Here is a 14,914-nt window from a genome sequence, read left to right as displayed (position 1 = left end):
GAACAGAGTTATGCATCATTTGAATATCACCGAACATTCGAAGCTATCAATGATCAGAGATGCAACATGAACGCTATCAAATTTCTGCAGAGGGAAGCCTCCACCTCCTTTTGAGCTAGTTAAATTGCACTGCCTGTCCTGGAACGGCTGATTCATACTGCAGATGAAGATGTCTTGATTGATGCATGTTGAAAGGTTGTGTCATTGGTATGTGCGGACGCTGAAGAAGCATAATGTCCAGGATGTTGAGAATGCCAACGCCATTTCTCCTATTTCTTCTTCTCCACAAGGACAATACTCACAGGAGCGAGACCTTTTCTGCTCATCTCCTTGTCCACAAGTTGAAGCTCTGGAGGAAGACATCTGCACTCTCGCATCGATGGAGGAGAACGCAACAGGGGCCGTAAAAGGAGGTGCGAAAGCCTGACATGCTGATTTTCTGGACTTGCGATGAGAAGGACGATCTCAAGCATTTACAATAGCAGAGATGGAAGCTGCAATCATGGACTTTTCAGAGGACAACAAGATAGGAGCAGGAAGCTTTGGGATAGTGTACCGAGGAATGCTTCAGGATGGCAGAGAGGTGGCAATCAAGAGAGGTGAACTGTGTTGTTTCTGCATCTCTCTCTTTCGGAATTCTCCCTCTCTGTTCGTTGTGCTGGTTCTAAAATGGCTTTTCCTGCCTGAAAGCAGCATTCAATCAAGCCCTTGAGCTGCGCCTTTTCCTGCTTCCAAGCTTTCAGCGTTCTTTGAGATCACCCAAACATGCATGACATAAACTCTTCTCAAGAGTTCTACGATGCACTCAAGAACGCAGGGGACAATGTCGTGTTGGTGGATTTCTATTCAGCCGGTTGCCGGTCTTGCAAGGCCCTCTATCCAAAGATTTTCCAATAGCCGTGCCTTTTCCTGGCTTTCTCCCAATGCATCCAGAGGTATGCGGCAGAAATCTCTCTCTCTCTCAATGGAAACCTTGCTAATAATGAAGGACTTGTTATGTCTCCTGGTAATGCAGCATTGAAGAGCATGCTGCAACCTTCCCCACTCGAAGACAATGCTACTGAGGACGCTATGATGCCGACAGTAGATGAAGAAGATGAGGAAGCAATGGAACAAAATGATTTTACTTATGAGCCAAACAGAAAAACTCGCAAGCCTTCACAAGTGGATCAGTCAAAAAGGGCTGCCAAGCATGAAATGCAGAGCCTCGCGAGGAACAGAGAACCATTGCTGCAGCAGCACAATGTTTCTACCACTTCCTACATGCTTGGAAGTGTCAAGAGCCGAACCCGCAATGTGAACGTGAAACTGAAGAAAGCAGCTCATGACAGGAGGAAGAAGGCCCTCAAGAAAGAAAATAGTCAGTTCATTCCAAACGAGTCTGTTGCTGCCAATGGAAATTTGCCCCTGACTTCTGGAACCAAGCAAGTGCCCCTCAATGAGCCCAAATGCAAGAAGGGCACAAGGCCATCCTCTGAAAATGCTACCAGAAAAGGAAAGGGAAAATTTGACGTGAACAGCAAAATGTGTCATCAATGTCAAAGAAATGACAAAGGGGAGGTGGTGGTCTGCCAGAAGTGTGGCACCAAGCGCTACTGTATGCCCTGCATGACTAGATGGTATCCTTCGCTCACCTGGAAAGACATCAGGGAGGCTTGCCCAGTCTGTAGACAGAACTGCAATTGCAAGGCATGCCTGCGCATGAATATCCCTAAGCACTCAAGCTTGAGAAGAGGAGAGAGAAAGACTGAGCCTAGAAGCAAACCCTTCCCTCTCAAAAGTAACCTTGGTTTAAGTGTCCTTCAGCCATGTCTGACCCTCTTTTGATCCATATGTTTTCAAAATGAGGTAAAATTTGATGACGACCTGTCAAAGTAGTTATGAACCTCCATCTTGCCCCCATATCTCTGTGAAGAAACACTAAAATAACCACAGTTTGAAGTAGTACAACTAGTCTAGTCACTGTCAAGGAGAAACCAAACCATGTAACTGTGTCTTCAAGTCCAGTTACACAGAAATGATGCCTGTAACTAGATCTTCCATGAAAATGACCTCCCCAGCAAGATCATAATCATGAAAATGATGGAATCAAAGCCTACCTTGGATCAAAGCAAGGCTCTGATACCAATGTAATGAAAGCAATCAACCATGGAATGAAATCTAACTGAAATTGAAAATTAACTAAGCTACAACAAAGAATTAACAAATCTATTACACCAAGACATCCTCATCATGTATTAATGGTTGGGGATTCAAGAATACATGACAGCCATGGCTGAGTGCTTCATAGGCTAGAAGAAGCTAACTCCAAGAAAATGGTAAAGCCAAGATTATTGAATGATCAAAAGATTTCTTGCCTTTGGCCTCTAGTCCCTTTTATTCTAACCCTCTTCCAAACTTAAGGGCTGTTCACACATGTACACATAGGCTAAAGCTAAATTTACAAAGGCTGGAATTAATCCAAGGTGCAAATATTAATGTTGTATTTTTCCTTCATGACAGACTCCAACATGGACTATGGATAACAAAGAGGTCACCTGAACTTGCCAAGGGCTATGGTTTTAGTATAACCTTGAGAACTAGAAACCACATCAACCAAGTGCAAGAGTAGAGCACTAAGAAAGCTCCCCATAGCTTTCAACCTAGTTCTTCAAGTAGCAAGGTGATAAAGACTACAATGCTTCCAACATTGCAAGACTATTTGTCAAGGAAATCTTTAGGCTCCATGGGTTGCCAAAAAGGATTGTTAGTGTCGAGTCTCTTTATCACTTCTTGATTTTGGAAGAGACAATTTGAGGCCCTTAGAAATGCAACTATACTTCAGTACGACTTACATCCCTGAATTGATGGTTAGACAAAGCAGGTCGATCAAGTCATTGAAGACAGTATATACTATGGGCATATTGTTGGACAAAACCTAAGTGATGGATGCAATATCTACCCTTAGTAGAGTTTACCAACAATTCCTCTTATCATCAAAGTATCAACATGATCCCTTTCTAGGGTTTTTACTGGCAAGAGTACCTTACCATGCTTAACTTCTTTGATCCAATCCTAAGTGTGGATGCCTCCAAGAAGAGTTTGGTCGAGTAGGTTAAAGCAATAAGGCAAGATGTTCAAGTATTTAAGGATTACCAAAAGGCCTATGTTTATCTTGGAAGACAACAGTGGAACTTTAAGGAAGGATACATGGCATTTTTGCATGTTTGCCGCCCAAAGAAAAGTTCATTGCCATTGGGTGAATTTAAGAAGCTAAGCCCGACATATTGTGGCGGGCTTACAAAATCATGAGGTACCTAGGGACCAATGCATACAAGTTTGACTTCCTAAACACTTAAAAATCCACAATGCCTATTCACTTGATGGGATATGTATATTCTCCTTACACATCTCTCAATACACTTCCAGCTATGTTCTCTCAAGCTTTTTCTTCTCCTTACATATCTCTTAATATACTTTGAGTCATATCTCTCAAGCTTTTTCTGCTCCTACTTATGTACTTGCATTTCTACTTATGTACTTCCAAAAGATGGTTCAATGAGAGGTGTTTGTAAATTATACTAATGCATAGTGATATTTGTGGTCCAATGCAAACAATATCTTTTGGCAACTTGTACTTTCTTCATTGATGAATATTCTAAGAATGCATGGGTGTATGGTTTGAAAGCTAAGTCTAAAGTATTTTTGTGCTTTAAATATTTTGTTAGTGTCATGAATTGTGTGGTGGGGAGACTTAAGCTGTGCCAAACAACCACAATACACACAAGGAGAAGCTCACTCAACACACAAAGAGAAATGGATGCCAAAAAGTTTTCTTATTGGTTTCTTCTTTTTCTTATTCCATACAATTTTCAATGTAAACAAAGTATAGATAAGGTACAATATAAATGAAAGCGGTCTACTGAGTTAAACAATACATAACAGACTATAATCGACTGTTGTATAACTATGCTAGCTATAGATATATGTAACAAACCAAATATAATAAGTGACAACTTAGCTGCTATGTAAGAGTCATAATGACAACCAATGTGCTAAGTATAGACATGCCGATCCATCTTACTAGGCAATCCATCATCAATGTCTGCATATGTTGAGCTTGCCATCTCACCACGCCCCCTCAAGCTCAATAGCATCTCTGTAACTCTAAGTAAGCTTCGAAACTTTCGAAGTTTCTCTCCACCCAATGCCATCATGAAGATGTCAATTATTTGATCACGTGTGCCGATATATATTCAGTCGATCTCACATGCAAGCATCTTCTCTCTCAAAAAGTGATAATGCACTTCAATGTGTTTTGTCCTAGCATGGAATATATGGTTCCTAGCCAATTGTATGCTACTCATGTTGTCAAAATGAATGACAACTAGACCATCTACTTGCATATCCAAATCACCCAATAACTTTTGCAGCTATACCACCTTACATACTACCATAGTGGCACCTTTATACTTAGCCTTTGTACTTAATAAAGCGATTGTAGGTTTCTTTTTTCTCCTCCATGTAACTACTACACTACCAAGGAAAAATATGAATCCACATGCAGATCTTCTATCAGACATGCCACTAGCCCAATTTGCATATGTATATCTAAATACCTATATATTATAAAGAAGTTCATAATCCAAAGTGGACTTCACATACCTCAATATGCGTCTAACTGCATCCAAATGAGACTTTCTAAGCATATGCATAATTTGACTGACAAGGCCAACATAATACCTTAAGTCTAGCCTTGTGATAGTAATGTAAATCAAATTCCCTACCATCCTCTTGAACATAGTAGAGTCTTCTATCTCATCCCCAATATCAGTACTTAACTTCACATTTTGCTCCAAATGCATTGAAAGAGGCTTACACGCTGTCATACCATACTTGGACAACATATCCAAGATGTACTACATTTGGGACAACCATGTATCACCATCACATTTGATCATCTCAATACCAAGAAAGTGCACAAGCTCACCCAAATCCTTCATCTCAAACTTTTCTTCATAACATCCCTAACTTTAGGAATCCCACTATTATTGTCACTTGTAATAATCAAGTAATCTACATAGATAACTATGATGACCAAACTTACACCCCCCTTTTTTCACATAAAGTGAGTGATCAACATAAAAAACATAAAAGCCAATGTTGTCAAGATGCTCTCCGATCTTGTCAGACTATGCTTTAGGTTCTTACTTTAGCCCATAGAATGCCTTCTTTAACTTGCACACATATGTGGAATGCTGTAAATCCTCATAACTTGCTAGTTGCTCCATATACACCTCTTCTTGCAATTCACTATGCAAGAAGATATACATCTAACAAATGCCATCCTAGCAACTGGAGTAAATGTCTCTTCATAATCTATGCCATGTGTTTGAGTATATCCTTTTGTAACTAGCCTAGCCTTATACCTACTAATAGAACCATCTACATTATGCTTAATTTGTAGACCCACTTACAGCCAATAGCTTTTCTACCCTTAAGAAATGGTATTAGATCCCAAGTTTTGTTGGCCGCTAATGTAGCCATCTCCTCATCCATTCTTGCATCTCAATAAGCATGATCCACCGCATCCTCAACACAAGTGGGTTTAACATCCTCAACCACCATTACCATATAAATATACGGTGAGTTGCATAACCTTCAAAACAAAATCTTTTAATAGGGTATATGAACTTACTAAACCTGTGTACCATTGGGTCACTCAATGGAGTCTTTACATTATCATATACTATCTGTACACCTGGTGTCCTAACTAAAGGAATACCAAGCTCATCATCCAAACTCTCTGAATCATTCGAATCTCCATCAAATCCCAAATGACTAGCATATGTATCATTACCATCTTACTCTTTCTTATTTTCTTTGTCTTTACCTGCAATACTAGTAGATGCACTTGAAGATGTGGATTGCTCCTTAGTCTCCTAGGCCAAGGGCTAACAATAGATGTAATACCAAATGACGTTTCTAGTCCACTAAGGCTCCGTGATTCTTGCTTTTTTTTTTTGCATATAATTATCATTATCTGATGCATGTTTGTTCACTTTGAACTCACCTATGACAATGTTATAACAATGATATCATTTTTTCTCTAAAGAGTATCCAATGAAAATATATTTTTTAACCGTTGGATCAAGCTTCTTTCGTAGCTCATCCAATACATGACATATACAATACAACCAAACACTTTCAAGTATGGCACATCGAGCTTCTTACTTGTAAAGTATTCTTCGGGGGTGCTTCCATGAACTATAGTTGTGGAAGTTCTGTTCATAATATAGATAGTAATATAGATATCTTTAGACAAACGATGTTTTGGTAAATTCATTTCAACCATTAATGCCCATGCAACTTTTGCAATATGCCTATTTTTCCTTTCTACAACCCCTTTTTGTTGTGGGGTATACCTGCAAGTACTGTATCCCATCAGACCTCAAGAAGATAACTCCATTTGATCTCAAAACTTGACTTTCAAGCTTATTTTTGTTTCAACAATAGCCTTGAAAGTTTAAAGTGCTAAAAAACATCACTCTTTTTCTTCATGAAATACACCCACAACTTTGTTGAACAATCATCAATAAACGTGATAAAGTATTTGTTGCCACTAAGAGATATATTTTGCATAGGCACCAAAACATCTGTTTGCACAACATCAAGTATATTCTTGCTCACATCTCTATCATGGGAAAAAGGTTGTCTTGCTTACTTATCAAACTAACATGCTTCACACACTTTATGAAATTTTACAACTCTAAAAGCCAGCAACTTTGTAACCAATCCTTCAAATTGTATTAATTTCAACCTTTGCATATTTGCATGCCCAATATCTTTGTGCCATATTTCAATGTTTGCAATCGCTTCTTTGCCTTTAGCGTACATAGTTGCATTCATAGCACGAATTTTAGCATCTAAAGAAAACATGCAATCAACTCTACTTCCTTCTGTGACCAACCTACACTTATCATTAAAATCTTCTACAAAACATCCTTTTGTATTAAACCAAACGTACAACCCTTGCTCTACTATATCTGACCAATAGATATTAAAATTCTTTATGATGGATGGCATATGTAATACATCTGATAAACTCTTTGTTTGATAATCATACAAGGACAATGAAACTTTTTTAATATGTGAAATTGGGTGGTACAAATCATCATCCATCTGCACATAATTTGGATTTTGTAAATCCTACATCTCTCCAAACCGTTGAGCATGGCTAATCATATGATTAGATGGATTTGAATCAACATATCATATGTCCTTTTTCATGTAACAATATTTATCATATGCTACATAATAAATAGAGACTCATTTCTCTCTTTATTTTATCATAAAGTTGATGCATACTTGCAATTTATCACTACCAATATTATCCTTCTTAGAATAACAATGGGTTGGAATATGACCTGTTTTGCTACCACAAGAATGAGAAATGATGCAAGAATTGCTAGAACTTATGTTTCGTCATCCACCTTTTCCTCTAGAGCTCTCCCTGTCTCTAAAGTTGCCATGGCCTCCCAAAATCACATATCACCAAACTGTGGATTTAGCTCATTTTGTTGGTTATCACCAGCATATCCCATACCACAACGTCTTGAAGAGGATCTACCATGTCTCCTTCTTGAACTGGAATAGAATGTGTGGACACATTCACCACTTTTTTAAAATGATTCACCATGTATAATGACCTCTTTCATGATCATGAGAGACTAACTCATCAAAATTTGGAAATAGATTTCGTACATACACAGAAGTAACAAAAAATACTTTTCAAGCATTTTTATTATTAAGATCACTGAAAGTAGATGATACCAAATCATCATCATCAGGCATTACATCAATCGCTACCAAAGTATGTGCAATGTCTCCCACCTTTAAAACATACTCATTGACAGACCTTTTTCTTTTCTTCAAAGTATTTAGCTTTTGCTTGAGTTGAATCTTTTGTGCCTTTGTATTCATAGAAACATATTCTTAAACGTGGTCTATCTTGTATGTGAACTCTCTACATTTAAGATATGCCCCAACATAGTGTTATCAGTGACTCTGCAGATAGCTAACACATCACCTTTTTGTCTTTTTCATTTCATTTTGTCCACACCTTTAATTCATTTAAAATTGTGGGGTCACTCAGCTTTGGCTCCTTTCTTTACCTAAAACAAACTTGAAGAGGTATTTTTCAATAAGAAAGTTTGTTACATGGAATGTCTATGATGGGTAGTTATTCTTGTCTAGCTTCTCAACGATGGGGTTTTCAAAATTCTTTGCCATTATTACAAAATTGATACAAAACAATGAGCAAGTGTTTCGCAACCTTTCATAACAAGCGTACAATAACACACCAAGTGACATTTTTTATTGACTGCTCACAACAATACATGTAATCAGTAACTTGGTTGTAGACAAAACTTGTGTTGACTCTTGGAAAACACCTCAAAACTTATAGATTTGAAATCTATAGCATGTGCATCAACTTTTGGTTGACATAATCAAAATCATAATATATCCTGAAATTGCAATGCAACCTTGCAGGTCTAAATGGGACCCAAAATGACCTCAAATGGCCAAAAAAGCAGTGATAAAGCCATAAAGGGCCTATTTGCAAAACATATAATATCTACTTGCACATATCAACTAATGCTAGGAGGCATATTCCACGGCGGATTCCATGAGTTTTTAGAGGCATATTCCACGGTGGATTCCGTGAGTTTTTATTCCACAGTGGATTTCGTAAGGTTTTGTGGTGAATTCTGTAAAACTATATTTATTTACCGGGGTTCCTAGATAAGGTGGATTCTTTGTGCAACAAGTTGACGGCGGGGACGTCTGTCCTTTTCATGTGTCATGTTAATTTAATGTGCACGTGGGTGACTCCATAGCCGGTGATTCCACAAAATACATATTTAAATTAATGGACGTTTATGAGTTTAGAGTGCACTCGTATTAAATTAAGATTAGGACAGAGTTCCAACCTATTTATTTATTTTGTAGCTGAAGACTACTAGGTATTCACTTTTGTCGATTTAATTTTATTATTTTCTAACAATTATGAATGCTTTAGTTGATGTGTAGAGCACGCGGCCATGGCGTTGGGAAGCATTGGGCGATAGCATGTATTCAAATTACCTAGAAGAAATTATCATTTTTGATGGGTGCGTGCCTTATCATTAAAGGCATGGTGCTAATATTTATTTAGGTGCGCTTATTTATTGAAGCACTTGATAAATATTTATTATTTTGTATGCGCATGGGCGGACGATTTAAATATTTTATTATTAGACATTGTATGTTCGCTGACCCCAATCGCTTTATTCTTTATTTGGACAAAAGCAAACACAAAAGCCAAAGCATGCTTATTGTAAAATTGAGCTATTTTTGAGCTTTGAGATGAATAAATTTATAAATACATGCCTTATGAAGCACTCGCACAAGGCATGTGAGGGAGATTGTAGCCAATTCGTCTATTTTCTTCATGTCGTGCAAGTCTATCTTCTTGCTTTTTGAGATTAACTAGAGTTATTTTGTTCTTGGGGACCTTCTGGCACTCGCTATGTACGTATCCAGCATCCGATTTGCGTACTAGTAGTATCAGAGCGAAGTTGAGATCAAGGACTTCCAATCGCTTACTATCTCGTGCAAAGGCAAAGCTCCTGGAATGAACAGGCTCTACAGTAGTCTCATGACGATCTGTCAATACCAGCGCATTCCTGGTGGTGAAGAACCCCCTGTTGTGCTGTTGGATCGTGAAGGACCACCCTTTGACGGCGGGGGACCACTTCTGAAGCCTCTTTGTCAAGTCGTTTCATATTAGAAGAAAAGTTCCTTAATGCTTAAGCTTAATGTTAATTATTAAAGCTTAATGCTTAAGCTTAAAAGCTTAAGCTCATGAATTCTAGCGTCGACAGCGGGAGGATGTACTCCAAGAAGATGACATCGACGAAAAGATGCTGCCATCTTGCACATTTGATTACGATTGTTATAAGCTTTTTATTTACAAATCTTAAAGCTAAGCTTTAGTAAAGCTTAGAAGTTTCATTAATAATCTCCTTCTCAGCGGGTGTTCGCATTGAGTTCTTCTCGAATCAATCTTGAAAACTTCAACGAGCCTCGGTAAATAAATATAGTTTTACGGAATCCACCGCAAAATCTCACGGAATCCATCGTGGAATAAAAACTCACGGAATCCACAGTGGCCTTATGGAATCCACGGTGAAATATGCCTCTAAAAACTCATGGAATCCACCGTGGTCTCACCTCAATTCCATGAAAAAATAATCAAATAGTGGGATCTTTTGCAACAAAGAGATCCGAGCCTATTTCACAATATACCAAGCGTTTCTGGAATGCCTTATTACAACTTTGAATGATCGAAGATGTACTTGAGGCGATCCACAAGTGCAAGTTTATGTTTGGTTTGCTTGGTCACTTCTATGCGGAAGTGAACATGTTCAAGCCAACGACTCTTGAGGATGCGATTTCTTTGGCCCATGATGCTAAAGACAAAATTCGAGGACGAGAGAAGCGACCACAACAATTTCCAACTAACGGTAACTTTGGCACAAAGCAATTCAATTTTAACTTTTGAATATTCAATCAAAATCACTTTGTTCCATCTTCTCTCCGTAAATCTTGGACACGACCCCTTGCTTTACCATCAAACACAAATCCAAATCCTAAGCCATCTTTCAAGCCAAATTCCAACATACCTAAACTCCCAGCTATTACCAATAATGTTTCCAAAGCCAAACCCATAGTCTGCTACAAGTGCCATCAACCTGGACATCTGGGAGCAATTGAAGATGAAGATCATGAAGAAATGCCCAATTTCACAGAAGATGATGATGATATCGGTACTACTTCAGATACATTACCAGGTATGCCAAATCCTCATTCTTTATTAACGATGAAATGTCTTGTGCATGGTAAAGAAAAGATTGTTTTACATGATGACGGGAGCACACATGATTTTGTTTATGCAAAATTGGTCAAAGAATTGAATTTACATACTGTTTCAACTCATTATCGCATCAAGACTGCATTCTTAGGTACTAGATACAATGGTACACAATAAGTTCATGACTTAGAAATTAAAATTGGCGATTATGTTGAGCGCATAAATTTTTTGGTTGTGCCTTTGTAATCTAGTGACATTATCTTCGGATTGCCTTGGCATCATAAATATAATCCTAAGATAGATTATTCCATGCATTCAATGAAGATTCATTCTAATGGGAAACAAATCACATTACATGGTACGCACACTTTTGATAATTTTCCATTACTTAGTCACACACAGGCTAAACGTGCATTAAGAAAAGGTAGCAAATCATACTTAGTATGGGTGAATGAAATTGAAGCTAAGGAAAATGAGATGCATCTTGGCACACACAATTTTTTTTACAATTTAAAGATTATTTTGCTGCTGACTTACCACCTACACGTCCTGAAGATCATAAAATAGACTTAATTCCAAGTTCACAACCACCATGTAAAGCACCTTATTGACATAATCAAATTGAACAGAAAGAAATTCAAACCCAAGTTGAAGAATTGTTAACCCGAGGACTCATTAGGCCCAGTAGTTTTCCTTTTGGTGCACCTGTCCTATTAGTTAAAAAGAAAAATAACACTTATAGGATGTGCATTGATTATCGTGCCCTAAATAAGATCACTGTCAAGAATAGATATCCGATCCCTAGGGTAGATGACCTCATGGATAAACTACAAGGGGCCATAATATTTAGCAAGATAAATCTTACATCTGGATATCATCAAGTATGATTGGATACACCTAATATTTTCAAAAGTGCATTTAGAACTCAATTTGGTCATTATGAATTCCTTGTTATGCCTTTTGGTTTAACTAATGCACCAGCCACATTTAATCGTATGATGAATCGCATATTTTTGAAGCATCAGCATTGTGTCATTGTTTTCTTTGATGACATATTGGTTTTCAGTAAGGATGGGAACGAGCATTATGAAAATTTATCCTTGGTTTTTAAATTATTGAAAGAGAACTAATTATATGCTAATCCTGAAAAGAGTGATTTTTTCCAAACCCACACAGAATACTCTATATTTATTTACCGGGGTTCCTAGATAAGGTGGATTCTTTGTGCAAGAAGTTGACGGGGACGTCTGTCCTTTTCATGCATCATGTTAATTTAATGTGCACGTGGGTGACTCCATAGCGGGTAATTCCACAAAATACATATTTAAATTAATGGATGTTTATGAGTTTAGAGTGCACTCGTATTAAATTAATATTAGGACAGAGTTCCAACCTATTTATTTATTTTGTAGCTGAAGACTACTAGGTATTCACTTTTGTCGATTTAATGATGTGTAGAGCAAGCGGCCATGGCGTTGGGAAGCACTGGGCGATAGCATGTATTCAAATTACCTAGAAGAAATTATCATTTTTGATGGGCGCGTGCCTTATCATTAAAGGCATGGCGCTAATATTTATTTAGGTGCACTTATTTATTGAAGCACTTGATAAATATTTATTATTTTGTATGTGCATAGGCGGACGATTTAAATATTTTATTATTAGACATTGTATTTGGGCACAGCTTGTCGAGCCCAATCGCTTTATTCTTTATTTGGACAAAAGCAAACACAAAAGCCAAAGCATGCTTATTGTAAAATTGAGCTATTTTTGAGCTTTGAGATGAATAAATTTATAAATACATGCCTTATGAAGCACTCGCACAAGGCATGCGAGGGAGATTGTAGCCAATTCGTCTTTTTTCTTCATGTCGTGCAAGTCTATCTTCTTGCTTTTTGAGCTTAACTAGAGTTATTTTGTTCTTGGGGACCTTCCGGCACTCGCTATGTACGTATCCAGCATCCGATTTGCGTACTAGTAGTATCAAAGCGAAGGAGATCAAGGACTTGTAATCGCTTACTATCTCACGCAAAGGCAAAGCTCCTGGAACGAATAGGCTCTACAATCAATCTCATGACGATCTGTCAATACCAACGCATTCCTGGCGGTGAAGAATCCCCTGTTGTGCTATTGGATCGTGAAGGACCACCCTCTAACGGCGGGGGACCACTTCTGAAGCCTCTTTGTCAAGTCGTTTCATATTAGAAGAAAAGTTTCTTATTGCTTAAGCTTAATGTTAATTATTAAAGCTTATTGCTTAAGCTTAAAAGCTTAAGCTCACGAATTCTAGGGTCGACGGCGGGAGGACGTACTCCAAGAAGACGACATCGACGAAAAGATGCCGCCATCTTGCACATTTGATTACGATTGTTATAAGCTTTTTATTTACAAATCTTAAAGCTAAGCTTTAGTAAAGCTTAGAAGTTTCATTAATAATCTCCTTCTCAGCGGGGGTGTTCGCATTGAGTTCTTCCCGAATCAATCCTGAAAACTTCAACGAGCCTCGGTAAATAAATATAGTTTTACGGAATCCATCGCAAAATCTCACGGAATCCATCGTGGAATAAAAACTCACGGAATCCACCGTGGTCTTATGGAATCCACGGTGAAATATGCCTCTAAAAACTCATGGAATCCACCGTGGTCTCACCTCAATTCCATGAAAAAGTAATCAAATAGTGGGATCTTTTGCAACAAAGAGATCCGAGCCTATTTCACAATATACCGAGCGTTTCTGGAATGCCTTATTACAACTTCGAATGATCAAAGATGTACTTGAGGCGATCCACAAGTGCAAGTTTATGTTTGGTTTGCTTGGTCACTTCTATGCGGAAGTGAACATGTTCAAGCCAACGACTCTCGAGGATGCGATTTCTTTGGCCCATGATGCTAAAGACAAAATTCGAGGACGAGAGAAGCAACCACAACAATTTCCAACTAACGGTAACTTTGGCACAAAGCAATTCAATTTTAACTTTTGAATATTCAATCAAAATCACTTTGTTCCATCTTCTCTCCGTAAATCTTGGACACGACCCCTTGCTTTACCATCAAACACAAATCCAAATCCTAAGCCATCTTTCAAGCCAAATTCCAACATACCTAAACTCCCAGCTATTACCAATAATGTTTCCAAAGCCAAACCCATAGTCTGCTACAAGTGCCATCAACCTGGACATCTGGGAGCAATTGAAGATGAAGATCATGAAGAAATGCCCAATTTCACAGAAGATGATGATGATATCGGTACTACTTCAGATACATTACTAGGTATGCCAAATCTTCATTCTTTATTAACGATGAAATGTCTTGTGCATGGTAAAGAAAAGATTGTTTTACATGATGAAGGGAGCACACATGATTTTGTTTATGCAAAATTGGTCAAAGAATTGAATTTACATACTGTTTCAACTCATTATCGCATCAAGACTGCATTCTTAGGTACTAGATACAATGGTACACAATAAGTTCATGACTTAGAAATTAAAATTGGCGATTATGTTGAGCGCATAAATTTTTTGGTTGTGCCTTTGTAATCTAGTGACATTATCTTTGGATTGCCTTGGCATCATAAATATAATCCTAATATAGATTATTCCATGCATTCAATGAAGATTCATTCTAATGGGAAACAAATCACATTACATGGTACGCACACTTTTGATAATTTTCCATTACTTAGTCACACATAGGCTAAACGTGCATTAAGAAAAGGTAGCAAATCATACTTAGTATGGGTGAATGAAATTGAAGCTAAGGAAAATCAGATGCATCTTGGCGCACACAATTTCTTTTACAATTTAAAGATTATTTTGCTGCTGGCTTACTACTACACGTCCTGAAGATCATAAAATAGACTTAATTCCAAGTTCACAACCACCATGTAAAGCACCTTATTGACATAATCAAATTGAACAGAAAGAAATTCAAACCCAAGTTGAAGAATTGTTAACCCGAGGACTCATTAGGCCCAGTAGTTTTCCTTTTGGTGCACCTGTCCTATTAGTTAAAAAGAAAAAT

The sequence above is a fragment of the Lygodium microphyllum genome, chromosome 23 (genome assembly GCF_053477565.2).
Source record: "Lygodium microphyllum isolate KBCC chromosome 23, Lygodium_microphyllum_v1.1.10, whole genome shotgun sequence".
Classification (NCBI taxonomy): domain Eukaryota; kingdom Viridiplantae; phylum Streptophyta; class Polypodiopsida; order Schizaeales; family Lygodiaceae; genus Lygodium; species Lygodium microphyllum.
This window is presented reverse-complemented; position numbering follows the sequence as displayed.